Source organism: Haliaeetus albicilla, chromosome 7, assembly GCF_947461875.1.
Source record: "Haliaeetus albicilla chromosome 7, bHalAlb1.1, whole genome shotgun sequence".
Taxonomy (NCBI): Eukaryota; Metazoa; Chordata; class Aves; order Accipitriformes; family Accipitridae; genus Haliaeetus; species Haliaeetus albicilla.
The window spans coordinates 37,271,428-37,287,701 of NC_091489.1; the positions used below are offsets into that span (position 1 = coordinate 37,271,428).

Here is a 16,274-nt window from a genome sequence, read left to right on the forward strand (position 1 = left end):
CCCCCCCCCGCCCCCGCCACCCCCGCCATCCCCGGCCGGGCTGCCCCGACGGCGCGGCGGTGCCGACCCCGTTTCCCTCGGGGGGGGCTCGGCCCGATGCGGAGCCAGCCCGGGGGAGGGGGGGGGGAAGGCAGAGAGGGGCGGCCCGGGAGTCGGGGAGCCGGTGTCGCGTGTCCCCCCCCGCAAAGCCTCGGGGTCGGGAGCGGGGACCGTGGGTGAATCAACGGAGCCGCGGAAGCCCTCGGCCCGCAATTACCGGGCAGTGCTAATTGGGGGGGGGGGGGGAATTGGGGCTCGGAGGGGCAGCGCATCCCTGCCCTGCCCTTCCCGGGGCGGAAGGCGGGGGGGGAGCCGCGCTACCTCCGTCGGGGGAGCTAAACCGGCGGCGAAAAACCGGCGAGCTTTTTGGTTTGCCTTTCGACACCTCCCGGCCCGGCCCCGGCGGCGGAAGCCCCCCGCCGCCCCATCGCCCCCCCCGGGCAGCCCGACCGGGCTGGTTTTCATTTATTCCCCCCCCTTCCCCTCCGTAAATACCCTGCCCGTCTTCCCGACCACTTGTTGTTTTTCCCACGCGTTTACGGCAGTCATAGATGTTGCTTTCCGAAATAACATTCAAATCCTTCTTAAAATTCCGCATTGTCCGCGGAAAGAGAAAAGGGGAGAGGGCGGGGGGGGGGGGGGAGGAGAGGGGAAAAAAAAACCCCACCGAAAAAAAAACCCTCCCAAAAACAAAACAGGGATCCAGCCAGAAATCTGTCCGTCTCTATACGGCAAGGACACACACGTTGTGAACTAAGGCATGCAATGTGTTTCATTAGCACATAAAAGGCTCCCGCGGGGAAGGAGCACGGGCGCGGGGGTGCCGTGGGTTTGGGGAGAGGGGCGGCGGGCCGTGCCGCTGCCCCCCCTCCCTCCCCCCCGTCTCTCGCCGCCCGCCCCCCACCCCCGCCCCGGGCCGCTGCTCCGGCCCGGCACCGGCCCGGCAAGGTGCCGTTTGGATGCCCGCTCCAGAGGCAGGTCTTCCCCCCCCCCATATATACATTTATTTTTTGTTCTCTTTTCCCCTTCCTCTGGCCTTCTTCACGCTGAAATGCAAGGGTGGGGACTTGGGGGAGGGGGGGAATCCCCACGCTAGACGTTATTTCTTTTTCTTTACACCCCCTGGCATTCCCCCCCCCCCAACTCGCCCGCCCCCAGCCTTACTGCAAGTGCATTCTTCTCCTGCCGGTTTAAGCAACCGTGATCAGTGAATAAACAAAGTCAGTAAACAAAAAAAAAAAAAAAAGGGGGGGGGGGGAAATCTAGATCCAAATTCCAGGAGGGTAAACTTTCAACACCACGTCATACTTCAGCAAATTTACACAGATATTATATTGCGTCCCTTTCCTTCCCCCCCCCCCTCCTTTTGAGCCATTGTGCTTAACTGAATTTTATAAAGCTGATCGATATCTTGGTAAAATATTCATTTTTAAACTAGCGGGCAGCGAAATCTTTGCTTTGTGCTAAAGTCAACAGTAGCACCGTTTCAGCTCCAATAAATGCCGGGATGCTTCCAGCTCCGGCAGAGCCGGGGCGCGGCGGGCCGGGCCGGCGGCCGGGGCGCAGGTAGGTGACACCCGCCGCTCCTTCTCCTGCTTCTCCTTCGATTTTAACTCCCACCTTCAGCTTCTCTTCCATCCCTCCCTCCTCCTCCTCCTCCTCCTCCCCAGCTCGCCTTAGAGCCGGCGGGGAGAGCGGGGCGCGGGGGGGATGGATGCTCCCCGCCGCCTTGGCCACGGGGTTTTGGGGGGGGGTCCTGACCCCACCACTCCTCTCCCAACCGAGTTGGGAAAAGCGCCGTGCCGACCTGGGGAGGGGAGAAAAGGGGTGGTGGGGTTTTTTTTTTGGGGGGGGGGGCAGGCCGTGCAGGAGCGGGGTGCGGCGGGGGCCGGGGGGGCTCGGAGCGCCGTTTCTGCCCGTTTCGGCCCCAAAGCCCCTCGCCGAGGGGGTGAGTCGTTGTGGCTGGCTCGGGGGGGGGGACACGGACGGGGACGTGCGGGGCCAGACTCCCGCCCTTCTCCCGCTCCTCCGAGCCGGGCGCCTCGTTTTTTACTTTTTATTCTTCTTTTTTCTTTTATTGCCCCCTACTCTTTTTTTTTTTTTTCCCTCCCCCCCGTTGTCCTCCCCGGCTCCGTGACACTCTTTTGTTTCGGGCTGGAAGCCACCACGCCTTGTCCGCCCCCGCAGAGGGACATTTCTCCCGTGTCCGTGACACCGGGAAAAGCACCGCGGCCGGTGTCGCTGCCGGTACCGGCGGGCAGGAGCCGGCCCGGCTACCTGCACCCGCGTGGGCAAAAATGGGGGGGGGGGGGGGGGAGATTTCCCCCGCCCGTATTTCCTCGATATAGGGGAAAACGGGAGTTTTGGCGGGGACGGCGGCTCTTCCCGAGGCTCGCCCGCTCTCCACGCCTCGCACCGGACAGGGACACGAGTGGCATGACCCACGCTGGGAAGGAGCGGGGCGGCGGTCACCGGGACCCTTTCCACGGGGGCTATAGGGCCCCGGCAGGGGACACGGCCCCGGGACCGGCTCCTCGCTCCGGCCGCGGCCGACGGCCGGGATACCCGAGCCCGGGAAGGCGAGGGCAGGAGCGGGTGGGTGCGTGGGTGCGTGGGTGCGTGTGTCCCCGGCCCCGCGCTGCTGTGACAGGTTCCATCTCCCCGGCGAGAGGGGAAGGCGCACGGCGGTTAATGGGCTCTCAATAATTCATAACAGCCCGGCCCGCTCGTAATGCAGCTCTCCGCGCTCGCCAATTACTTCTCATTAAACGCCTGTCGCCCGCGCGGGGAGGGGGACGCGAGTGGGAAGGGAAGGACTCCGCTCCGGCCCAGCGGCATCCCGGAGCATCCCGCCCCGGTTGGGGGTGGGGGGCCGCGCTGTCCCCGGCCCCAACGAGACAGCCCCGCGGCCGGGCCGTGTCCCCCGCTCCCGGTGCACCGCTCTCTGCGGACAGACAGACGGACACTGCCTCTCTGCCCGCGGCCCCTGCCTATTTTTTTCCCTAGTCCTGCAGCCGAGCGTCCCCAGCCTCCTCAAGCCCCCCCCCGACTTGCATTTCCCCGGCTAATAGCGGGGCAGAGCGCTCCGTTTCGGCCATTAACAGCCCCCCCCCCAACCCAGCTTTATTTTTCGGGGGGACCGAGTGACATCCGACGGCGCCCGCCCGCCTTTGTGAAGGCTGAGCCGGATCGGGCAGGGAGGCTGCGGGCAGCGGCGGGGGGAGGACCGGGGGGGTTCGCAGTCTGGGCAGCTCCGCGGCGACGGGAGCCGCCGGCCTGAGCCCCCAAATCAGCCCCGACCCGCCGCTCGCCTTCCCCCAGTTATTCTCATATATATATGTGTATATATATATATATATATATTTAAAATTTTATTTATTTATTTTCCTGACTTCCCACCCGCAGGGAGGAGGGGGGGGAGGAAAGGCACTTCTTTTAATTGTTCGGGCCCCTAATGACATGCAGCGCTGGCTCAAAAGACACGCAAGCACAAAGAAGATGGCACAACCAGCAGTTTGATGGGGAAACCCGGCGCTGCCACCCTGGGCAAAGGAGGGCTCGCTGCCCGGCCCCCCCAACCCCCCCCAAGAGAACGGCAGTGCGGGCAGCGGCCGGCCCTGCCTGCCCAGCCCGCGGCCGCCGGCGAGATTGGAGGCAAAAGTGCGTTTATCGATGATCTTAAAAAACAAACCAAACCAAACCAAAACGAAAAAAACCACCAAACCCCAAACCCAACACCGGACAACTCGGGGGTGAGATGAGTCTAATTATTGCTGGTTCTAAAAAGAGCTGGAACACCCAAGTAGGGCTTAACTCGTCTCCTGGGAAACTGATGGAGACCTATTTTACAAGCTGTAATTCTGCTTTAGACTATTGCAGGCTAAAGGCAGTTCACACTATCCTCTTTCTTCTAGAAATAGTCCTAATCCTATATTTCGGCCGGGGAAAGTCCGCTTCTGCTCCGCACTAGATTAATCCAGAAACCACATAAAACCAGGTAGGGAAGAGGATGGAAAACGGGAGGAGGAAAAAAAAAATCGTTCAAAGTTTGTTACCTCTGCCCTGCCTAACCTTCAAAAGTGTAAATATTAAAGGATGATGCTGAGTCTGCCGGCTCGTTATTTACGGGACAGCTTCGCCGCCAGTGGAGCTAAAACCGGGGCTGTGGGGCCGGCGGGTTTCGGGAGGAGAGGAGTTGGGCTTTATTTTTTTCGCTCTCTCGCTGCGGTCGCTTTTCAGTCTCGGGCTCCCACGGTGGCGAGCGCAATATTTATCCGTTCCCGACGGAGCCGGGCGGGACGGGGTGGGGGGGCGGCCGGGGGGGAAAGGTGAATTTGGTAGGTAGTTATTTTTATTGGGAAAAACAAAAAGACAAAACAAAACAAAGCAAAGCAAAGCAAAGCAAACCAAAACCAAAACCAAAAGAAAAAAAAAAACCCAACAACCAAACTCCCACACCAAAACAACAACAAAAAACCCCAAACCAACAAACAAGTCCGCTCGCAGCCGCGGCCGGCCACGGCAATCAGGGTTTTTTTCCCCAATTATTCTTTAAGGAGCGCTTGTGTCCCGGGGGGTCTGCGGACACAGAGACACAGGGTCTGCGGAGCGCCCCTATAAACCGGGGGCTCGGCTCTAAACAACGGGGAGAGGGGTTTGGGGGGCGTCGGAGGGGCTTGACCCGCCACTCTGCCGTGCACCTGCGGACACCGGAGGGGGCACAGGGCGCCCACCCGGCTCTAGCGGGGTGGGGGTGGTGAGGGGGGGGATGCCCGGGCAGAGCCGGGGAGTGCGGATGGGCTCCGTGAGGACGCGAAAAGCTGCATCAAGCCCGGGACGGTTTTCTGGGCGGGTGAACGGATGGAGAGATGGAGGGAGGGATGCAGGGATCCGTGGAAGGGTTGGCGGGTGGATAGATGGATGGGTGGATGGACGGACAGAGGAAAGGATGGATGGAGAAATGGATGATGGTTGGTTTAATGGAGGGAGGGATGGACGGGTGGACGGAAAGACGGACGGGGCTGTGCTCGGCCGCTGCTGCCCGTAGGGCTCGCCCCCCCGGCAGCGGCACGGGCAGGGCTAACGAAAAGGGCCCCCGAAGGGCCCGGGGAGCCGGCGGGAGGGCGCGGGGCTCGGCTGCCGCCGGGGCAGCGGCTCGGGGCGGCGCGGCGGCGGCGGCGGGGGGGGCCGGGGGCGGCGGCTCCGCCGGGCCGTTATGTTTGCAGGTGCAGCCGGGCGTGAAATTGCATGTAAAAAAAAAAAAAAGAGAGAGAAAAAAAAAGAAAAAAGTTTTTAAAAACCGCAAATGACGCTGAGGCGGCTCGGGGCCGGGGAGGGGGCGTCTGCTCCCACCCTAGCCCGCCCGGGATCGGGGGTGAGGGGGGGGTTCGTTTGCACACGCGTGTGCGCTGGTGCGCCGGGCAGCGTCCCGCAAAGGCGCTGCGCAGCCCCCTGCCCGGGGTGCGACAGCCAGCCCTTTTCCGTTCCTTCATTTTATTTCCCTTCCCTTCCCTTCCCTTCCCTTCCCTTCCCTTCCCTTCCCTTCCCTTCCCTTCCCTTCCCTTCCCTTCCCTTCCCTTCCCTTCCCTTCCCTTCCCTTCCCTTCCCTTCCCTTCCCTTCCTTCCTTTCTTTCTTTCTTTCTTTCTTTCCCCTTTTTACTATTTTTTCTATTTCTTTCCCTTTCCTTTCTTTTCCTTTCTTTCATTTTAATTTCTTTCCCCTTCTTTCCTTTTAATTTCTTTCCCCCTTTTTCCCCATTTCGTTTCCTTACTTTTCCTTTCTTTCGCCCTTTTCAGTTTCTTTCCTTTTTTTCACTTTCTTTCCCTTTCCCCCTCTCTTTCCTTTTTTCCCCGGTCTTTCCTTTTTTCCCAGTCTTCCCCTTTTCCACCTTTCTTTCCCCTTTTTTCAGTTTCTTCCCCTTTTCCACCTTTCTTTCCCCTTTTTTCAGTTTCTTCCCCTTTCCCCCTTCTTTCCATTTTTTTCAGTTTCTTCCCCTTTTCCACCTTTCTTTCCCCTCTTTTCCCCTTTCTTTCCTTTTTTCCCCTTTCTTTCCTTTTTTCCCCTTTCTTTCCCTTTCCCCCCTGCAATGCCAACAGTACACCTCTCCTCACAGCCCACCCCACTCCTCCTCCACCCTCTCCGGTTCCCCCTGGCCACGGAGCCCCTTTCCAGGCAGGGCAGGGGAAAGGCACAGAGCAGCCAGCTGAGGCTGTGGGCAGCCCTGCTGCCACGGGGATGGGCACTGGGTGAGGACCACGGCGGTGGGTCCCTTCTGCTACCCCGCCTACCTGCCAGGGGCTGGGGTTTTTTTATAAACCATAGAGGCAGAAAAGCCCTCGACATACCACTTGCTGCGGATTTCTGCAGCCAGATCCTTGCTGCTGGAAGATCTCTACCTGTCCAAACTGTCCATCACTGCCAGTACCATCCATGTAAAGCCAGAGCAAGGTGCTCACCCCTGGCTGGGGAAGGAGTGGCTTTCTACAGGTTTTTTGACTCACACAAGCAGTAAAAAGAATGAGCCTCATCCCTCTGTGGCTGGAAAACAGCTACCAAGTGCCAACAGCACGAAGGAGTGTAAATGTGCTGATTTTACTTCCCACCCCGGTACCGAAGGCTTCATTATTGAAGGATTTCTGAGACCTTGAAATGCTTTGCTTGTCACTGACAGCCTTCTGCATGCAGCAAAGTGGCTGCACCGTGTTTCACTGGCTGCCTGCGCTTGCACTCCCCTTCACTCTCCTTTATTTATTTTAATAATGGCACAAGGAATCAGTGTCAGGGGTAGCTGGGGCAAACGCCTGGGCTTTGCCGAGTTTGCTGCTGCCGTGTATGCGTCTCTTATTAAAGCCACAGATTCCCATCTCCGATTGCCTCTTTGTGTCTGTACTTGTGTGCGATACCTATGTCATGCTCCAGTAATTCCTGACAGGAACGGGGAGAAGCATTATCCTGGCCTGGAGGAAGCTGAAGAAGGTGCTTTGCCAGGATGGATCATTTTAGGCTTCAAGGAAGTGGGGAAAAAAAAAAAGTCATAACAGCACCTTGAGAAAGTTGAGGAGCTAATTTGTGGAGCTCTTTGAGGGATGCATGTTGGTGCTATGCTAAGAGCTAGCTCAGGAAGGGCTTTGGAGAGGAGAACAAACTCCGACAGCCAAAAATACCCCCAAAGTGATGATTAAACCCCTTCCTATGCCAAAGTTTTTCTACCTTGGAGCTCCCCCTGCTTCCTCCACACCACATAACTCATTGTACACGGCATGGATATTTCTATCCCTAGTGGCAAGGAAACGGGGGTCCCGTGGGAAGGGCTGGATGCGCGGATGCGTGAACCCATTTTTTTCTTCGCGAGAGGTTTGCAGCAGTGTAGCTGCCTTAGTGCCCTGCACGGGGCTGTGCATTGCTCCTGAGCTGATGGCCTGGGACATGGGGGGGGACAAACCCAGCGGCCCTGGGGGGGGGAAGGCAGCGGGACACGGGGCAGAAGGTGAGGCTCATTTCAAAAGGGGTTGCCAGGACTTTCTGTCACCCCTGGGTCCTATCCAAGACATCATTAGCAAACTAATAAAATAGCTGCAGATGTTGAGTCGATGGCAGAGCACGTTTCTCCACAGCATCCTGACAAATTCTTTGGTTTGGAAAGTCATCAGCTCACCCCTGCTTTTCTCTTTGTGTCATCTCCTTGCCCACCTTCCCCCCCACCTCTTCCCTCCTATCTGGATTTTTAGGCGGGGAAGAAGTAAAAAGGCTGGAAAGGGCCTTTTGCAGAAGGAAAGGCAAAAATCTGATGCCTGACCTGGAGAAATGCCCATGTCCAACCCCACAGCACAGCTGCCAGAGCCAGGAAACATGTAGAGACCCTCGAAGAAATAAAATCAGTGGAAGGCAGGTGCTTCCCTGCCCGTCGGCCTGAGTGGGGCTGGCACGAGGATGCTAGGAGGAGGAATACATCAACCAGGGTGACAGGCTCTGCTGCTGGAGAAACGGGGCCAGGGTTTCCGCAGAAATAAGAACACCCCTGTGCCGAGGAGGGTGTTGTATCTGCTGAAGTGCCTCTTAACCTTTTTCTATATCCTGTTACTAAAGGGAAAAAAAAACCCACGAGGAGTTCCTGCCTCTTCACCTAACCATAAAAAAAAAAAAAAAAAAGGAAAAAAAAAAGAGAGGATGCTATCACCCAGCTCTCCAAGACATTGGGATCCATGAAACCAGACGAGCTTTGTTGTAGCAAAAAGCCAAGCGCCAGCCAGGTCCCAGGAGAGGGAGAGGGGAGGAGAAGGGGGTGGGTGGAGGGAGAAGGCACCCAAACTGCGGCGACAGGATGTGGCACTCGCTCCGGGCTCTGGGTTATAACACTGCAGGGACAGGTATCTTCACTGTGGGTGCTGAGGCTGCTTGAGCAAAATCTGTACTCAGTGATGCATTTTTATAAAAATCGGGAGCATTTTCCTGGTGCTCCACTATGTCGTCTGCTCCCACACCCCAGCAATGTTATTCCAGTTTGCACATTAACCCAACTTAGTAGAGCTGATCCCCCACTTGACAGCAATACTCTTCCCTCAGATGAAACTGGGGATATCTTGGGTCAGGAATGGCTCCTGCTGGGGTGAGGCAAGGGCAAGCCATCTCGGTGTGTAAGCAGCCGATGAGATGGGATGCCGTGTCTGTTTGCAGGCAAGGCCATGAGGAATGAGCAAGGGGGACTGGGACATGGCGGGGTTTGGGATGTGGCAGAATTTGGGATGTGGCACAGTTTGGGATGCAGCAGGGTCTGGGATGCAGCAGGGTTTGGGATGTGGCAGGGTTTGGGATGCGGCAGGATTTGGGTGCAGCAGGGTTTGGGGTGCAGCAGGGTTTGGGATGCGGAAGGTCTTGAAAAGCCAACATGCCCTGGGGTTTCAGGGCTGCCTGTGGGGTGCGGGGGATCTGTCCCCACTCTGCTGCCTCTGTCGCCTTCCTTTTAATCTGCTCCACCCTGCAAAGGGCCCTGCAAGCGTGTCTGGGTGCTGCCTGGAGGTCCAGCCTGCAGCGAGGACGCTCCGGGGCTCTGCTGCCTGGGAGCCGGAGAGGGACGAGAGATGGGTCCGTGCTACAGCAAGGAGCAAAGAGAGAGCCGGCATATTTTTCCCGAGTTACTTATTAACCACTGTTCATTTGACAGGATCAATATTTCAAGCGAGGGAGTAAACACTTAAGAAGCACCACTCCGCTTTGCTCTCTTTTCCTTTGCAAAATGATTTATTTTCTAAAATGCATCTGCCTGGAAAGGAGGCAGCGCCTGGAGCCCGGTAGCTTTTATCTGCGGGATATGCAAAGCACATTTATTTCGTCTTTTATCTCTCATATTGCATGTTGATCCCATACATATAGATTGATTTTGTTCAGGTAGATAATGAAAAGTCAAGTGGAAAATTTACACAAAGGCACTCAGGATCTCGACTTTCTATTGGTATATAAATTGGTTTATTACTTCATTCCCTTAAACAGGGACTTTCACACTGGGGAAACACTTTAAAATATATCATGTTTAAACACAAAACCATTTACCTTTCATGTGTTTTTTTTCCATCAGTAATTTCCTCGCCACTTTTGTTAATTACCAAAGATATTTGTGTTTAAACAAGGGCTCGCTCCTTCTCGATCCCTCCAGCAATTCATCTTCCTCCTCTCGTTCCCGTCACCCGAAAAGTCCTAACGGGAGATTTCCGAGCCGCCGGCCGTGCCCGCCTCGCCGACATGTTGAGCGCCGGGGCTGACAATACCTCGGGAGCTTTTATTAATTCCCTATAAGCGGCTTTCATTTCGCCACCCTCGCCCGGCGTCAGGCGTGCCGCCTCGGCGGTGAATAGAGGGCACTGTATGTGAGAGCACAGCTTGGAACAAAAAACCCACCAAAAAACCTAGAGGAAACATTATTAATAAACATCTTCTGGACATTTGGTGGCTGGTATAGGCTGCTCCAGCTTAAAGCAATTAATTCAGGATACTGACATAAACTCTCCAGCTCTTTGACAGCTTGGAGCTGAAATAAAAATGCTAGTTCTCCAGGGAAAAGGAGAGGATAGTTGGCTCTTTTCTGGACTGTTTGCTTATAGGCCCAGAGAGCAATCTTCCTCGCAGAATGAAATGCAAGGACACAAACAATGTACCAGGGAGAGAATAGGAGATGGGAATGAACAGTTTGAACTATTTGCTCAGCAGAAGGGCAGCCACAATGCTCGGCCAATGGCTTTCCCATGCATCAACCCGGCTTCTTAGCCCCTTTTGTTGTTCAGCCTCTTCCTCCGGCCAGATAAGAGCACAGCTGCGGCGTCGCGGCTAAGTCAGGCCTTCTACTTATCCACCCAAATCTCGCGTCCCCTTTACTGTATTTCCCCCCGCAAAATGCTCTCCCCGGTGTATCGGATGCTGTATTCGCCCCCGGGGCCAATGCTCGCCAATGCTCAGGGGCAATTCAGCCCCTGCAGCTTGCTTTTGCTTCTTCGTGGATGGCTAGGAAACCCTTTTGGGGCAGCCACCGTTGCCACTATGTCCCCTGCTCAGGTCTCCCTTCTCCCACCGAGTCACACCGGGCTCCTCGGCTGGGAAAGAAACCAAGGCACCAGCCGTGCACCCTTGCACACGTGTCCTTGCGTCTGTCCCTGTCCACCCCTATGCGCATGCATGCAATCGCATCCTCGTTCAGGGCAAGCAGTCCCAGCTGCAGAAGTGCCATGCTCCGAAAGATAAAGGACATTGCCATTGTGGGCTGGAGACGCAGAGCTGCAAAACATCCTATTTCATATTTCTATAAGGCACAACCAGCCTCGAGTGTTTTACTAGCAGAAGCATGCATTGTCCTTGCAGTGCAGCGGTGGGATCTATCTCCTGCGACCTGGATATAAGCGATGGCAAGCGCTGATGGCAATATCCTTGCAGGGGCAGGTCCTGCTGCATTCAGGCAGCTGTCTCCATTCCCCTTCCCTCCCTGTGCCCGGCGTCCCTGAAGATCACCCTCCCTCCTCTAATCCGCCCAGGCCACCACTTGTTTTGCTTTAACAATGTCATTGCTGATCGGGCAGGCAAATGCTGTAATTAAAAATAAATACATAGCAAGGTCGGACGCTACGGCGCAGGCTGGTCTTACTGTCTGAGCTAAGCGCTGATGCCGATGGGGATGCTTTGCTATTTTTACTCTTCGTCCTACCCCAGGCTGTTGGTTTTGGGAGCCGGGCAGCACTGTGCGGTTCTGTTGTAATAAGGTTTATTTAGCTTGAAAGGGTTTTACGAGGTGAAAAGGCAAAACGCTGAGGACTAAAGAAAATGCCTGCCTGGCCGAGATCACATTCAACGTTTGTAGTCACAGAGCACACCTGCAGGAAACGCCGAGTTTAAACACTGCTTCTGTCACAAAAAATCTGAGAAACCGATGGGGCTTTTTTTGTTGTTTTTTTTTCCCTTTTCCCCCTTCTTCCCTGGTGGGTGGTCAGGAGGACGGGCTGAAAAGCAGGAGGGCTCCTATTGTCTCTGTGCTGCCTTAAGAGCTGACCCCACGTGTCCCTGAAGTCACGGAGCACCTGGCTGTCCCTTGCGCCCGGGGATGCTGCAGCCCAGCATCGATGGGACGAACCCATTGCAAGGAAATGATAGCGGTCCAGAGGTGTCTGGCCATGCAATCCCTCAAGAAAAGAGTTTTTATGACTTCACAGCGGCAGTATTTTTACACCCAAGCAGTGCCTTATCACTCCTCACGGTTGGGGTACTCTGTTTTATTTAATTGCATTTGTATTCCATAGAATATCTCAAGTTGGAAGGGACCCATAAGGATCATTAAGTCCAATTTGATTTCCATCTTGAAGGCACAGCGCTGAAGAAAAACTGATGCTGGGATTCATTTTCGGGCACCCAGGCTCTGCCACTTCATCGACAGCTTGAACCTCATACCCGACAGCTACAGAGCAGCCCCTGAAGTCCCTCAGATGGGACAAACCTGCCCAAACCGATCCCAGCCCACCACCCGAAAGGGCGAGGAATAAGCCCAGAGGCTCAGCCGGAGCAGCCCTACAAGCAGGCAAAGCAGCATGATCCCAGTGGCCGGCAGATCCCAGGCAGCCCCTCTGCCCCTGCCCACCTCCGGGCATCGACCTGCTCCCGGCCCAGACGGGTTAATTAATGAGACATTAAAGAGGCGGAATGACACTTCCCACCACTCACTTACGGTGCTAATTTCCAAACCACTCCGCCATAGACAAAGAGAAAGTGCAGTTAGTGCAGAGTAATTTGCGCTGTGTTCCTGGCGAATGAATTTAGGGGAGCAAATATAGTTATGCAGAATTTAAATTAAAGTTGACACTAATGTAAATACAGCAATGCAACTGCATGTTTAAGAAATATGATGAGGCTACGGTTTTAATCAGGTCCTTTTAACTCAGGTGGCATTTTAAATCCTTGCCATTTAAATTGGATAAAATCCATAAGCTGGGAGAAGGAGCATCAGAGAGAAAGTCCGCGGGCTCGGCTGCGGACCATGGACCGGCTCTGCCCCAGCTCCTTCCCGAGGGATGCCCTGGGTGCAGGAGGGGTACCTGGGCTCAAGGGACAGACGTGCAACGGCTTGGAGGGGAGATCCACCCCGGGGTAGAGACTAGAAACCCTGGCTCAGGAGTCTTCCTCACCTGGAGAGGGGTGGGGAGAGCATCCCCATGGCCCCCTGCAGACTGCCCGACCTGGCTAAGCCCCTGCTCTGAAAGTCGACAGCTCTCAGACCCTCCTGCATCCATCACATTGACATTTCGTGGTAGCACAGGCACTCTCCACCCCTCCCCGGGTCACCCAAAATATGACATAACCCCAACAATCCAACCCCAGAGCCAACACTACTTGTCCCCCAATCGTGCCTGTGCAGCAGGAATTCTGGGGGGGGGTGCTGTCTGTTGAGGCCTGCTGAATTTCCCCACCACTTTCGAAGGCTCTGCTTCCAGTCTAAATCATAGACTTGGGGCTCAGGTGGGGGGGTGCGAAAAAAAGCAAAGAGGAAAAAGCGGAGCCCGCCTCACCTACTTCAAAGCGGGGTGATCCTGAACAGGAGCATGGGTGCTCTGCAATAACAATAGGCATTAACTGCAACACGGCCGGAGCTACTTAACAGGAGCTTTGTAACCTGGCAAGACCCAGAGTCATTTCTGTTACAGTTACCGGAACAATATATTTGGCAATTGAATACTTCTGTCTCTTTTTCAAAGCAAATATAATGCCTCTGGCAGGAACATGCTGCCAGCATGGCTCTGCCGCCGGTTTCTCTGCCACGAGATAAGGTGCCTTGGCGTAAGGCACCATCTCCACCACAGCCCGCATGGTGCCAGGGCTCGTTCCCCTGCCAAACCAGGGTGGCCGCAGCCTGGCTGGCTGCTGGGACCTGGCCCCGGCCCCCGCGGACCCCTCTCCTGGGGCTGGGGACAGGCTTCGCCGAGCCAAGGCAGAGCTTGCGCTGGGGCATGCTGCTTCTTTCCTTGGGTCGCCTTGCTCCTGGAGGGCTCGTCCCTGCGGCTCAGGCAGCACCTGTGAACGCGATGGGTGGTGGAACCGGTGGGAGAAGCAGGCCGTGATGAAGAGGACGTGCTGAAATAGCATCAGCCGCTCTTTGCCATCAAAGCACGTAGACGTGGCACTTCAGGACATGGTTTAGTGGGCATGGTGGTGTTGCGTTGACGGTTGGACTCGATGATCTTAAAGGTCTTTTCCAACCTAAATGATTCTATGATTCTATGATCAAGCCAACTCATGCATCCTCTTTGCAGATGGTGCTGGGACAGGGCTAGAGCAAGCACGGATTGCTTTGCCTCCATCCACTGTCCCCAAGAAGCGTAGCTGGGATGAATGGTGGAGAAGATGGGGAGAAAAGACCCTTGTCAGATACGTTCCTTTTTTCTTCCAGAGGTGTTGGTGTTGACCAACCACAGATGCTTCACGCAGCAATTACACGAGACGAGCTGGCCAGCCCAGAACAGTGGGCTGTGACGTGTGTCCATACACGTGCACGTAGTTCAGTTAAGCTTCGTTCTCCTCTTCCCTACTATAAATTGAAGCCAATAGCTGAGACGTGGAAGCAGCCTGTGCCACGGCTGAGCTGGGTCATTGCTCCTCATCACCCAGCCCCTTGCACCCAGGGGCAGATCGCCACAGGTATCAGCCATTTTGGAAACAAATCCCTCCGACAAAATGCAAACAATGTTGAATTTATGTCCATATTGAGGGGGTTCTGCTCCAATACCAAAATAATAATAATAATAGTAATAATAATAATCATCATCATCATCATCATCATCTCAACTAAACTTTGGGGGAAAAAAAATCTTTTTCTTGGGATTTTTGGACAGCCTACATTCAATTACTGGCTGCCTCCAAGCATCTGAGGTGCCTGAGCCGGAGGCACCGCTGGGCTCGTGTGAAGTTTAGGCACCCTCAATCTGGCCCGAGGTGCAGGGGGGTGCAGAGGAGATACCTAAGGGAGTCAGGACAGATCATGCATCTCTTCTGTGCATTACTGTGCAATGCAGGAAACATCCCACACTGCGCATGATTGGACTTGTGTTATCCCGGGTAGGTCCTGCCTGGCAGGGATGCCTCCCACAAGACACCTCCGGCTCCTGGCCTTGTCCCAGCCTCCAGAAATCTGCCTGCCTGCCTGCCTGCCTGCCTGCCTGCTGCCTCTGGCAGAGCCCGCTGGCCCAGCCCTGCAAAGGATTTCATATTCCTGTAGCTGTCCTAATCCCCCGGTGTGACTCAGCATTGTTAAGATGCCTAAGAGAGTAATAAAAAGTGTTATAATGCTATTAATTATCCTCCCCAGATATCCCGGCTGCCCTGCTACACAAAAAAGAGATATTGCAAGTGCCCAATTTGGGGAAAAACACGGAGAATGATTCAAAGGAGGGGGAAAACTCCCCCCAAAAGTGAGGGGAAAAACCTGGGGAGCACCTCAGGTGGTGGGGCGATGTGCTCCTGCTCTCCCAGGAAGGAAGAGGAGTCCCGGCTCTGGGGATTTTACCCCGCGGCCATCCCCCAGCCTCTTGCCTGCACACAGATGCCTATGTCCACAAACCCCCCTAAGGACTTAATGAGCTTCCAGACGGCTATTGTCTTGACAAATCTGATTGAAACCAGCCAAGGAGTTCAAGGGTTAGGAGGGGAGGGACGCACAGACAGGGCGACACCAGAAACCCCGTCTGGGTGGAAATCAAAATAGATGGGGCTCTTACATAGGTGTGAGCCGCAGAGACCTTTGGAGTGATGATAATTGATGCTGAAGAGCACCCGAGTGGCCCTGACGCGCCATTCTTTAGTGTTTTAATTTCTGGTGGGCGACACTGGGAAGGAAGCAGCAGAGCAGTTGATGAAGAAGCAGGGAAGTTGATGTCATCTGCCCTGATTTTGCGGTCCAAGCCTCCCCAGGTAGAGCCAGTGAGAACTTTCGCTTGCAGAACTGCTGGGGAAATAAGAAAGAGGTTGCAGGGTGATTTTGTTCGCAGAGCCAGTTCTGGTCCTGTGGTTTTTTCCAGCTTTTAGGGAGAATTGCCTCCATGGGTTGGGCCCCTGGGTAAAAGGTGCAGCAGCTACCTGGGGAGGACGAACAACCCTTGTCGAGAGGCTGGGGCAAAGTCCAAATTGCTCAACACATTTTGGGCACTCCTTGGACCTTGCCCAATGCATTTGGAAGGGGGGGGGAAGGTGAAGCGAAAGGCAGCGCCGCCACCCCCAAATTGCTTCTGCTGTGAAAGCTGGGGAGGCCCTGGGCCAGCACACGCTGCTCCGCTCCTCTCTGGCCAGCCACACTGGGTGGGTCTTTTTTTTACATCTTGAGACCGTCAGGAATGTTTTCCATGCATGAGTGTAGTGCATTCAAATCCTGAAACCACCTTCATCTCCGCAAGACCAACAGAGATAAGAAATAGCATTTAAGTTGGCTGAAATTAGCAACTGCATCTGCCGCACAATGCCCCGGCTGCCATTAGCTGTGACCGGGGAATGGCACTAGCAAGGTATGCTGGCAATGTTTAACAAACCATCCGTCTTTTACCTGGTTGTCCTCAACAGAAACCTTTGTTTGAACCACAGGCCTATTCAGTCATGCTGCTGTCTGCTTATCGGGAAGATTAATCTCCTAGGTATCACTATATTAATTTTACAAAAAAATTTATTATTCTGAGTCCTCCACTGGGGCAGCGGGAGGGCGAGGAAGCATTTCTGCCGCTGATGG

At 55.1% G+C, this 16,274-nt stretch overlaps 1 long non-coding RNA gene across 1 annotated transcript; it reads left to right on the forward strand.

The window, feature by feature from the left end:
* The first annotated feature begins 1,099 nt into the window (after positions 1 to 1,099).
* On the forward strand, positions 1,100 to 14,854 carry LOC138685876 (uncharacterized). The gene is made up of 3 exons (XR_011325257.1): positions 1,100 to 1,605; positions 13,953 to 14,200; positions 14,622 to 14,854. It is a non-coding gene; the product is annotated as an uncharacterized lncRNA (long non-coding RNA).
* The last annotated feature ends 1,420 nt before the right edge of the window (positions 14,855 to 16,274 follow it).